Consider the following 12,964-nt stretch of genomic DNA (forward strand, 5'->3'; position numbering starts at 1 on the left):
TGGTTGGGATGGTCGGGAGGACACCTCAGGCCATCATGAGGGGTCTGGGATGGGATGGGTCGGACATATAGAGAGGGGCTATTCTGAGGCCTCTGTCTGAACTGAGAATTATGTTATGGCTGGAGACTGGAATGTGGTTAACTTGTTTATTCCTATAAGGGGGAAATGTCTCTCCAAGTCCACCATGTGCTGTACCAGACTGAATACAGGAGATGTCCACCTATAGATGAACAGAAGAGGAACTGAGAAATGTGCCATTCCCTCTGTAAGATCTAGGTTAAATGTCTAAGTTAAGACTGGACTCATTTCTACAGTGTTAACTACACAGAAAAATACCTAATTCTCTGAGATAATATTGCATATGAATTATCAATATCACTATCAACACTAGGATTTAGAGATCCAGTAGACATGTCCCTTTCACTCCTTCTATTATCCTGTCTTTAGCGAACCCAACATCTATCTGTTATCAGACCATTCCAGAAACATCACATCTTTAGAACTATGTAACACAGGCATTGCATCACAATCCTTATATATATTTAAAAGTTTGAATAAAGCCAAACTGTCAGTCTACAGTGTGCCCCGCAAAAAAACAAAACAGAAACAAATTGTTCATTTATAATAAAACACAAACCTGAATTTGACAAGAATGCAGCAGGATTCAACAATTGTACTAAATCATGGACAAGGACAAATTCCAGTCCTTTGAGTAATCTGATATGTCATCTTCAATGATGTCAGGAGATCTGGCCCTGCTGCTCAGGGTCTCACAGACACACAGGCTCGCTCTGCATCCATGAGCCATGGAACGAACACACACACACACACACACACACACACACACACACACACACACAAACACGTGCACATAATGCACGCGCGCACACGCACACATGCATGTGCACGCGCGCGCAAAACACACGATGGAAAAGATAGATAGCCTATGTTGATTATTTAAAGCAAGTCATTTAGCAATGAGACACAGCTTCCCTCCAAATGGACACTGACGTTGAGATGAAGATCACTGTTAATATCCAATTAAATATCGCAAATCTTGGTTTTGCTGCTACATGCATGATGCATGAAGATAAATCAAATAATCTGCATGACATTTACAGATGGAAAGTAAACATGTGTGTCACAAATCTAATGTTGATACTATTTCTGAGTACAAGAGGCCTGCATCAGTAGTTTATTAGATTTAATCACAACAAATACAGATGGACAGACTGATATCAAACATCCTACCAACACAATGCATCACAAAGGTTAACCATCAAAGCAGACTGACACATTGAAATACACACATTGTGCACACTATTAATATTGTTCAAAAGTACGTGTTCCAACTGTAGAATACACGAAAATACAATGTTACAAATATGAAATGAATCCCACATTCTACTAACGTTAATTGCCCATCAATCTCTGTTGCCAAATATGATAGACAGAAAAGTTTGAAGCCTCAAAATACACTTTCACTGTCTCTATCCCTTTTAAAAAGTTGCAAATACTATTTTCTTACAAGCAATAGATCTAGTCAACCGAACATACACCTTCCCCCAAGGTTGTTTATTTTTTGACGGGTGAAAAATAAAGTTTACAGTACCTTATAAACAGCTATCAAGCTCGCTCTCAACGCGTCCATACTATACAGCTGCCTGTCTTCGGTCTACTCGCGTTGGCGTCAGGGAGTCGCAGGGCCGGCGCACCCTCCGCGGAGCGCCAGTATCATGCCGCGGGACACAGTTTGGGGCGGTCCGTGAATAACAAGACCTACTTTTATACATCTAACATTTTCATGCACTGTGGAATGGATTATGTAACTATAAAACAATGTATTCTTTCGTGGAGTTTTTTAAAAGAGGGCTAGCTCTTTTGCTATTTTGGCAGTGGAGACTCAAGTGGAGCGCCAAATTGATTGCCTGTAGAGGACTATATACTCATCTGAATCCTATATAAGATGTGCTGCATCTTTTATGTGCAAATTGCATGAATGAGAAAAGAAGTACAGTTATCATATTTATTTTACGAAGCTGTGAACATTTTTGAGGGTTTGATTCATTGTGATTAGATAGCAGAACATTCTTGCAGATTGATTGGCACAGCTGTTTTTGATGAACAGTTGTATTTTTTCTAAAGATACATTTATTGCCATTGATGTATTGCTAATTCAACAAAATGGCCACACATTCACACACTGTAAATACAGATTGTGATCATTTCTTGTCGAAGGAATGCATGGAATAAATGATAAATTAATGCATATAACCGACATAAAAACGTAGGTTATTCTGCTGTAATACTATATAATAGTATATGCCATTTAGCAGACGCTTTTATTCAAAGTTACTTACAGTCAAGCATGTATACATATACATTATTATATTATACTAAACAAAAATTTAAACACAACATGCAACAATTTCAAAGATTTTACTGAGTTACAGTTCATATAAGGATATCAGTCAATTGAAATAAATGAATTAGGCCCTAATCTATGGGCTTTACATGACTGGGCAGGGCGCAGCCATGGGTGGGCCTGGGAGGGCATAGGCCCACCCACTTGGGAGCCAGGCCAGGGCAATCAGAATTAGTTTTTCCCCACAAAGGGGCTTTATTATAGACAGAAATATATATGGTGTCAGACGATCCCTCAGGTGATGAAGCCGGATGTGGAGGTCCTGGGCTGGCGTGGTTACACGTGGTCTGAGGTTGTGAGGCCGGTTGGACGTACTGCCAAATTCTCTAAAACGACGTTGGAGGTGACTTATGGTAGAGAAATTAACATTTAATTTTCTGCCAACAGCTCTGGTGGACATTCCTGCAGTCAGCATGCCAATTTCACACTCCCTCAAAACTTGAGACATCTGTGGCATTGTGTTGTGTGACAAAACTGCACATTTTAGTGGCCTTTTATTTTCCCCAGCACAAGCTGCACCTGTGTAATGATCATGCTGTTTAATCAACTTATTCATATGCCACACCTGCCAGGTGGATGAATTATCTTGGCAAATGAGAAATGCTCCCGAACAGGGATGTAAACAAATTTGTGCACAACATTTGAGCGAAATCAGCTTTTTGTGTTTATGGAACATTTCTGGGATCTTTTATTTCAGCTCATGAAACATGGGATCAGCACTTTACATGGTGCGTTTATATTTTTGTTCAGTATATATTCAATAACCAGGTTATGCCAATTTACTGTAGACCTAATATAAACCTATTATCACCGCAAGTTAAAAATACACCTTCTGTCTCAGAACTGGATCAGTAATCTCTAGGCAAATATGAGTGAGAGAGAGCGATAACACTGGTGTGGTTATCTGATGGAACTGATCTGAACTCTTGAACTGATCTGTGCTAAGCTTGTTCTTAGTTCCCCTTCTTTGATTGTGGCGCGATAAGCACTATTTATGTAGTCGGGAGAACTAAAGTGTCTAAGGCAAGTGTCAACACAAAGAGCATGTTCTGTCATGTCCTCATATAGGCTACCATCTCAAATGAACACCTTGCTTTTGGGCCTAGGCCTAATGACAGTGTTTTAAAGTAAAGTGGAGAATGACAGCTGTGTTACAACTTAACAACAATGGGCCTGTGTTAAATGTTGGGAAAGACGGCTTAGTTTGTATCAACCCTCATTTTGATAGTTGCACTGTCAGAGAGAACGAAGCTGCAACGATTCACCAAACCATCTCATTAATACTGCATGCTAATGCATGAAAATAGACGTTAGGGTATCAGGCAGGCAGCAGGCAGGCTGGACGACAGGAACATTAAGTTTAATTTCCTCTCTCAGATTTGTGTGAGAGAGATGATACTAGACTGCAGACATGAACCCATTTTATATGTATTGACTGAATTGATAAATAGGCTAATAATAATTACTGAACGTTTACAATTGTGGGATAGCTCACCATAGCCTAGCCTCCATCTAGAAGCCTGTAAGAAAATGAAGCAAAAAAGAATAGAATACACTAGAATATGACATGATAGACTACAATAGAATATAACATACTGGAATAGAACTGAACAGAATAGAATAGAATATAAGAGACCTATGATATGATGACAGTGAACCTGTTATGCAAAAGTAATTATCATAAAATTAGCATTGACATCATTTATGAGAAATAGGCTAAATAGATCTTCCTTTTGAGATGAATGATGTTAAATTGTGTAGAATTTTTACCGGTCAAGTTTGACGTGGCTATTTGGCAAGTTGGAGGGAATAGCCGCCGGGAGCAAAAAGAGACAAGCCGGTGGAACTAGATTCTCCTAGCGGCGGAGGAAAACCGCTGAAAGTGGAAGTTACTAGCGCAGGTTACGTCACGGGGCTGGCGACAGAATGTCTGAGCGAGGCGAGAGCAAGCTGCACGTGAATGTGAAGTGAAATCTGGGAAAACAGTGCGATGCGCGAGCGTGTTGGGAGTAGTTGAGGAGGAAAGACAAGGACTCTCGGAGGAGCCCTGAATTAGAATAAAATTGTCAGCGAATTTGATTACTTTGCTGTTTTAGAGCAGCAACAGTGTCTGTTTGCTCTCTCTTGTTCTGGCTGTACTTTTACAGGCTGCAACTCACTGTCCAAATACTGTAAATGAATTTGTTTGCAAAGCTGGCAGCCACCCTTAGGCAAATATTTGCATTATGGCACCATCATATCTGATAGACACTGAGATAAAACAATGCACAGTTCTGTGCCAGACAGACTATCAGTGTAAGCATAGCATAATTGTAATCAATTTATCAAACCTATTTGAATCAGAACCTTTACAAATGATTTTGATTACTTGATTGCAAAATAATGTGTGCATTTGCTGATATACACTATATACACAAAAGTATGTGGACACCCCTTCAAATTAGTGGATTTGTCTATTTCAGCCAAACCCGTTGCTGACAGATGTATAAAATCAAGCACACAGCCATGCACTCTCCATAGACAAACATTGGCAGTAGAATGGCCTTACTGAAGAGCTCAGTGACTGTCAACGTGGCACCGCCATAGGATGCCACCCGTCCAGCAAGTCAGTTTGTCAAATTTCTGCACTGCTAGAGCTGCCCCGGTCAACCTTTAAGTGCTGTTATTGTGAAGTGGAAACATCTAGGAGCAACACAGACTCAGCACGAAGTGGTAGGCCACACAAGCTCACAGAATGAGACCACCGAGTGCTGAAGCACGTAGCACATAAAAATCATCTGTCCTCAGTTGCAACACTCACTACTGAGTTCCAAACAGCCTCTGGAAGCAACTTCAGCACAATAACGTTTCATCAGGAGCTTCATGAAATGGGTTTCCAAGGCCGAGCAGCCACACACAAGATCCCCACACGCAATGAGTCAGCTGGAGTGGTAAGCTCGCCGCCATTGGACTCTGGAGCAGTGGAAACGTGTTCTCTGGAGTGATGAATCACGCTTCACCATCTGGCAGGCCGACGGACGAATCTGGGTTTGGCAGATGCCAGGAGAACGCTACCTGCCCCAATGCATAGTGCCAACTGTAAAGTTTGGTGGAGGAGGAATAATGGTATGGGGCTGTTTTTCATGGTTCGGGCTAGGCCCCTTAGTTCCAGTGAAGGGAAATCTTAACGCTACAGCATACAATGACATTCTAGACAATTCTGTGCTTCCAACTTTGTGGCAACAGTTTGAAGAAGGCCCTGTTTCAGCATGACAATGCCCCTGTGCACAAAGCAAGGTCCATACAGAAATGGTTTGTTGAGATCGGTGTGGAATAGAATGACTCCTAGATTATGGCGGATCACGGTCGGTATGACACTGGCCTTTCATGGAATGTTTGACTCATCCAAATTTTGATTAAACTAATTTGTCTACTGATGTAGTCAATGGATACCTTATCATATTGTTCTTCAGATAGCTGTTGACACAAGAAAAGGAAAATGCATCTGAACTGTAATATCATCGTAAAAGTCATTAGAGAGTTCATGAAAGCAGGACTATGGGAAGAACTGGGAAATAGAGTCAACCCGCTTATCTTCCATACGCTGTCTCACCACCATTCTTTCTAGTGATGTGTGTGTGTGTGTGTGTGTGTGTGTGTGTCTTTTTCTTCCCTGAGATGTTTTATGACAGGTCCTATTGTTAGGTCATCACACAGCTGGATACCTCGGAGTGACGGAGAAGAGAAAAGATCTATTGGAGAGGTCGTCACCTTCCCTTCTCTCTTTACCACACAAACACAGGCATGCACGCACACACACACACACACACCCACACACACACACACACACACACACACACACACACACACAAACACACACTGCCTGTGTACTGAATAATGGAAGGCGTTGCATTCTAAGCACAGATCCAGGATCAGCTCTTCACGAGACCAACCCTAACCAAAATAAAAAGGGTTCAGTGTATATCTGACCCAGACCTAAGATAACCTTCTACACCCGACTCAATCTTAAACCTTTCTGTCCACTCCTTAGTGACCACTGATCTAAAATAAGACGATAGGTGGGTAACCAAAGGTGGGAACCAACGGTTAGTAGTGTGAGTCATTGACATCACTGGTATAGTGAGACTTATGATCCTGGTACACCTGTTTTCATCTTAAACCTGTCCGTCCACTCCTTGGTGACCACTGATATAAAATGACTAAAATTAGACGCGATAGGTGGGAACCAATAAGAGGTGGAACCAATGGTTAGTGACTGTGGGCATTTAATATCATACGCTTAATGTTGTGGGCGCATGGCCAGCCACTTTGATTTCACTTAGTTGTTTGAGATCAGAGGTCATGAGGACAGCGTGCCATTGGCCCATTTAAAAGCATTGGAACTCAGCCTGTCTCTAGGCTAGACGGCATGAGGAAGAGCATAACTGGAAGGTTGGATTGCAGCACAGCGTTCCATAGACGTCCATGAATTGGCACGGGCATCGGAATGCTCTACGACGAACGATGACAGACGTGTTTAGATGAGAGTGAGAGAGACCGGGCGGGCGGTGCGAGTGGGGACATTGCTGTGTCCCCCCCCCCCCCCCCCCCCACCGGAGGACTTTGGCAGGCCTGGTAGGTTTTTCGGTAACGACAGGCATTCTGGCAGGCAGTGTATCAGCCAGCTCGCATTTCAAACGGGCGCCTCTCTTGACGCGGCTTTCCACTAGTCCTTCTAGAAATAATGTTGGGAGTGATAATATTAAAACTGTCTCTCTACGGGCTGAGGGATTACTCTCTCCATCCAGTCACTGCACAGCACAATGCCCTAAGCCTTCCTCAGTAGCGCACTGTAACATTCAGGTGTCACTCACTCATGTCAGTGACCACAACAAGCATATTGCTGTGTGTCTATCATTGGCTATTGTCATCATGACTCTCTAAATTGCAAAATAACAAGGCAGACACACACACCCATGCACTAACACGTGCACACACACGGTATGCAACAACAGAATGCATCAGTAGTACCCTACTATGTCACTTCTCCAGTATGACTCAAACCCCAGTGTGTAAGGACACACACACGCCACTCCTCTCTCCTCACCCCTCTGATCTGATCACAGGTCTGCTGGTGATTGCCGTTTGTCTCTGAGGACAATGTGCTATTTGTGAACCCGCCGTATGTAAACTGAGATGGCAGACTGTCGGCCGTGTCTAAAAATCGCAGTTGGGGCTGGTCGCCTGCCCCCCACCCCCACCCAACTACCCCCCAGAAGAGGTCCCCAAGGCAGGGCACCATGGAGGGTGGTCTAGGCTGCCCCTGTCCCCAGGGTTTGGTGGGTGGGTGGGGGGGGGGGACACTTTTGGGGAGAAGCGTCAGCTGCCACGGTCACTTGGTGGATGAATGGAATAGTCAGCATCAGACAGCAGCTCACAGCTGTCAGTCAAGGATCCACCCTGTAGCCATGGGTTGGTAGGCTACAACAGAGAAGGGAAGGATCCACCCTGAAGCCATGGGTTAGTGGGCTACAACAGAGAAGGGAAGGATCCACCCTGAAGCCATGGGTTAGTGGGCTACAACAGGGAAGGGAAGGATCCACCCTGAAGCCATGGGTTAGTAGGCTACAACAGAGAAGGGAAGGATCCACCCTGAAGCCATGGGTTAGTGGGCTACAACAGAGAAGGGAAGGATCCACCCTGAAGCCATGGGTTAGTAGGCTACAACAGGGAAGGGTTGGTGACACACTGGACCTCTCCTAACTGTGAGATGTTGTTGTATTTTATTAGACACATGCCGGTGAATTCTCAGATAGACCTTCACTTTCAGGCATACATCTCATGACACATCCAGGTTTGGTGTTACGGATGTGATTAGAAGACCACAGAACATCCTTCAAGGCCTTCGAAGAGGACACAACGCGGTAGCACACAACGCTCATTCAGAAACTCCATTAAGGGGAATGAGATAATGGATTTCATTTACGGAGGGTTCAACACAATATTCTTGTGAGGTGATGTCAGGGGTGACAAGATGTACCGCGCAAGGTTCTCCTCAACCAGTTAATGGATCTTTAATAGAGGAAGTGGAGAAAATGGATGACGTAATTATAGCCTGGTGATGACAGAACACCCTAAAGCAAATCATCTCATACTGTACATCCAGCACCATTCTATCTCTGATATAAACACAGAACACAACACTGATATAGTACAGTAGTGTATGTCATACTAAATATGGATCTGCTGTTGTAGTCGGGGTCACAATGAGGCAAAAACCCGAGCTAAAACTGCTAGATTACTTAGATGTTGTTTTAATGGAGTGCAGTGATGAGGTCATCTCTCACGAGACACGCCCACACACCACACACACACACACACACACACACACACACACACACACACACACACACACACGTGAGTACATCTGGGAGTTGAGGGAGAGCATTGTAAGCGATAGCATCATGACGTCACCTCTTTTCCTGGATTGGCCTCCAAACACCAGAACGTACTGTAACAGCAGCGGGCAAAAATAGATCACAGTTCCCAAACAAAGCGGTGATGACTGATTAAGATAAATAAACGTAAGAATCACTCCGGCAGTGGTTGGAATTAGATCATTAGGGTACGTTTGGGGTCGACCGTCAAAGAGTACAGAGTATCACAAGGAGCGGGGCAGCTGTGGTCCTCATTAGATATAAGTTACTCATTAAAATGGATCGTGATACAGATTTAGCTCAATGAAGGAAAAATGTATTATTGTTACAACATGACGGTCTTGGAGTAAGGACACCCTGTCCAGTCGAACAGAATATCAGGTGATAACAGCACCATCTCAAAGCAGGTCTGGTAAGACAAACAAATAAAAGGGCCGCTGATCTCCAGAACTTTGAGACGCGGCACGCAATTAAGAGGCATACAACCAAATGGTTCAATGAACATTATAACGTTTCATCCGTCATGAAATGCCTGTTAAAATGTCAGTATGTGTGGGTGTAGCAGGGCTGTTGAATTGAACACTTGTTAAAGAAGCAGAAGCTTGGGGACATCCCTCCCTTGCTTTGTTGACCTTTAGGGGAGAGAGAGAGAAGCGAGCTGCACCCACCTACCCAGACTGAATGATGATGTCATGCCACCCACCTCCAGACCAGTGGTGGATTGATCTCTGTAGCGCCATACCTTAGCCCCCCTGGGCTGCATGTAGCTGTGTCCTCACTGCCCTGCACCCGAGGGAGGCAGGTGGAGGGACTTTAGGAGGGAGGCGGTAGTGGGGTTACAAGCTCAGTTAACTGCTCCAATCCAATCGTTCTTGATTACGGGTTGTTGCATCATTTTACTCCCTCCAGGGCAGACAGACCACCACTCTTTCCACCCTCGCTACCCCCTCCAATAGTCTAGTTATTCACCCCCTCTCTCCCTCCTGTAGTATCTCCCCCTATCTCCCACTCTCTCTAGTATCTTCCCCCCTTTCTCTCTCTAATATCTTCCCCTCTCTCACTCTTCCTCCATCTTCCCCCTCCCCCTCTCTCTCCCTCTAATATCTTCCCTCCTCTATCTTCCCCTCTCTCTCTCCCTCTATTTTCCCTCATCTATCTTCCCCCTCCCCCCCTCTAATATCTTCCCTCCTCTATCTTCCCCTCTCTCTCTCTCTCTCTAATATCTTCCCTCTATCTTCCCCTCTCTCTCCCTCTAACATCTTCCCTCCTCTATCTTCCCCCCTTTCTCTCTCTAATATCTTCCCCTCTCTCTCACTCTTCCTCCATCTTCCCCCTCCCCCTCTCTCTCCCTCTAATATCTTCCCTCCTCTATCTTCCCCTCTCTCTCTCTCTCTCTAATATCTTCCCTCTATCTTCCCCTCTCTCTCCCTCTAATATCTCCCCTCCTCTATCTTCCCCCCTCTCTCTCCCTCTAATATCTTCCCTCCTCTATCTTCCCCCTCCCCCTCTCTCTCCCTCTAATATCTTCCCTCCTCTATCTTCCCCTTTCTCTCTTCCTCTAATATATTCCCTCCTCTATCTTCCCCTCTCTCTCTCTCCCTCTAATATCTTCCCTCCTCTATCTTCCCCCTCCCCCTCTCTCTCCCTCTAATATCTTCCCTCCTCTATCTTCCCCCTCTCTCCTCTAGTATGTTTCCCCTCTCTCCCACCTTCTCTCTCCTCTAGTATCTCCCCCCTCATATATCTTCTCCCCATCTCTCTCCTCTAGTATCTCCACCCCCCCTCTCTCTCTCCCACCTCCTTCAGTGTGCAGCCTAGGCCTAAGGGGGAGACCCGTCCCATCGATCATGGCCAATTACCACAGCAACCCTCTCAGGACAGCACAGTGACAGTCAGACCTGGGTTCAAATACTATTTGAAATAACTTCAAATTCTTTATTTGAGCGTTATTGAGCTTGCCTGGCGCAATGGAACCAGTAGAATAGTCGCACAGCTGTAAACCCAGTCCATCTAGAACCACAGGCAGGCCAAATCAACAGTTAAGTATTTGAAAGATTTCAAATAATATTTGAACCCAGGTCTGCTGTCTACAGATCTCCAATAACCTCTCGTCTACTATATACTATACTTTATGAGTCCTCTGAGTAGGCTGGAGAGGATGGCTGAGAGATCGGTTGGTTAGTCCCCATAGGACAGTGACATGGAGGGGGTCACCTTCTGGAAAATGACAGTGCCTGCATCTGAAATCCCACCCTATTCCCTGCATAGCGTATTACTTTATACCAGGGGCCGGAGGGCCAATCAACTGATCTCTCCACAATCTCACCAATATTTCCATTTCAAATCAAATCAAATTGTATTTGTCACATGCTTTGTAAACAACAGGTGTAGGCTAACAGTGAAATGTTGACTGACGGGCCCTTCCCAACCATGCTGAGAGAACAAAAGAAATAGAAAAGAATTGAGAAAAAAAGCCAAACAATTCAGACGTAGCCAGTGTCACCTTGTCACGTACCAAGCTCAGAGTTTCCAAATGTTTTTCTCCTATTCAAAGGGAGGAATCCCCTAGTCCTCACTCTGCTGTGACAGCCATCATTATTAACGTTGAACATAATGAACATAATGAACATCAACGCAAAACTCTATTTCTTAGAGTTAGTGGCTCTTTATCCCCATCTAGTGGTTAATTGCATGGTTGACTTTTAAACAGTACAATATAGAATTCTAGTTTGGATATTCTGTCATTTGCACCTTTAAAATGAAAGATTCACCCATTTTGATTGTTATATTGTTTTTGTGCATCTCTGAGCGATGTTCTAGCTATGCTGGAAGTTAATAGAAATACAACTTTCTGATCATGAAAACGTATATCATACATGTCCAGGGTTGGGTAGGTTACTTTCTAAATGTAATCCGTTAGTTACTAGTTGTAATCAAATCGTAATCAGTAACGTAATTTTGGATTACCCAAACTCAGTAACATAATCTGATTACATTCTGTTACTTGCAGTTTACTTTCCCTTTAAGAAGCATTAGAAGACGACAAAAATGTATGTTACCAATTGATTTATCCTGCAGTTGATGTCGTTCAATGTTAACGTTTACATAGCTGGCCATATATGGATGTAAAATGTTACTTAATGGGTTGGTTATGTAGACTTCTTCTAACCCATCACTTTCTACTACATATATGATTAAATGATATCTTTACATTAAAAACCAAAGTCTATCAGAATTCCAGTCATTCCAATAAATGTTATACCCCTTGATCTTCAAGAATAGGACTTGGAAATATGGAAGTCTAGATTAGACAAATTGTTTTAACTGAGCTACGGATTTATTAGCCAACCCTACTCTGTTTATGATTTTGTTGTCAAGGAGGACTGATTTGGCTCATTGATTCGAGTTGTTGAGCTCATGGAATTGCGTGCTTTGAGCACTACTGAAAAGTGCTATTTACATGTGAAAAATTAATGCCATATGCTGCATTTGCTATAGGCCTATTGTTTACCTTTTTGTTGGTGACACTTTGATATCTTCATAATATGCAGCTGTTTAAAGGGCAAATCCACAGACGAAACAATAAAATGGACACTCAGCCTCTGTTTTGGTAAAAGGCTGAGGGATGGGCCTGGAGAAATGTAACCACTCTCAGATTAATAGACAGAGCTATGGATGCAAGGACTGACCATCCATGATATAAAAAATGGTTTTAACCATGTTATGAGGCTATATACAGTGTTTGTTTACATTTACAATGTTCATAAACATTGGAATAAAACAAGCTAATATTTTGGGTTCTAAGCTCATGAGGTATTTATAAATGATATTCTTAAAAAAAAAATCAATGGCTATATAATTCTAATTTACAAATCCAAAAATTGATGTAGCCACTACAGATTGCCCCTTTAAGCCTATCAAAGGTGTACAAATTCAAGCATGTGTCCATTAGGACTATGGATATTTTTTGAATTATCAACATGAATTACATTGAGCAATAAAAGCCCCACTTTTATTCCAGAGGCTGGGACCCGCACTATGCAGTTGTTGCAAGAGCACATTTTTCATTGGCTGTCCACTGGTTTCAAAAACAATGATTGATAGGCAGCTTACATTTATTGAA

General features: G+C 43.3%; 1 protein-coding gene across 3 annotated transcripts in view; it reads right to left on the bottom strand.

Annotated features, from left to right (window-relative positions):
- Positions 1-1,715, bottom strand: part of LOC106610220 (SMAD family member 1) — a 29,612-nt gene extending 27,897 nt beyond the window's left edge. For all 3 annotated transcript variants that reach the window (XM_014209431.3, XM_014209430.3, XM_014209429.3), the window contains exon 1: positions 1,613-1,715. The gene's annotated coding sequence lies outside the window, so the exon portion shown is untranslated. The remainder of the gene's footprint in view (positions 1-1,612) is intronic.
- Positions 1,716-12,964: the final 11,249 nt, after the last annotated feature.

This window comes from Salmo salar, chromosome 08 (assembly GCF_965601325.2).
Source record: "Salmo salar chromosome 08, fSalSal1, whole genome shotgun sequence".
Classification (NCBI taxonomy): Eukaryota; Metazoa; Chordata; class Actinopteri; order Salmoniformes; family Salmonidae; genus Salmo; species Salmo salar.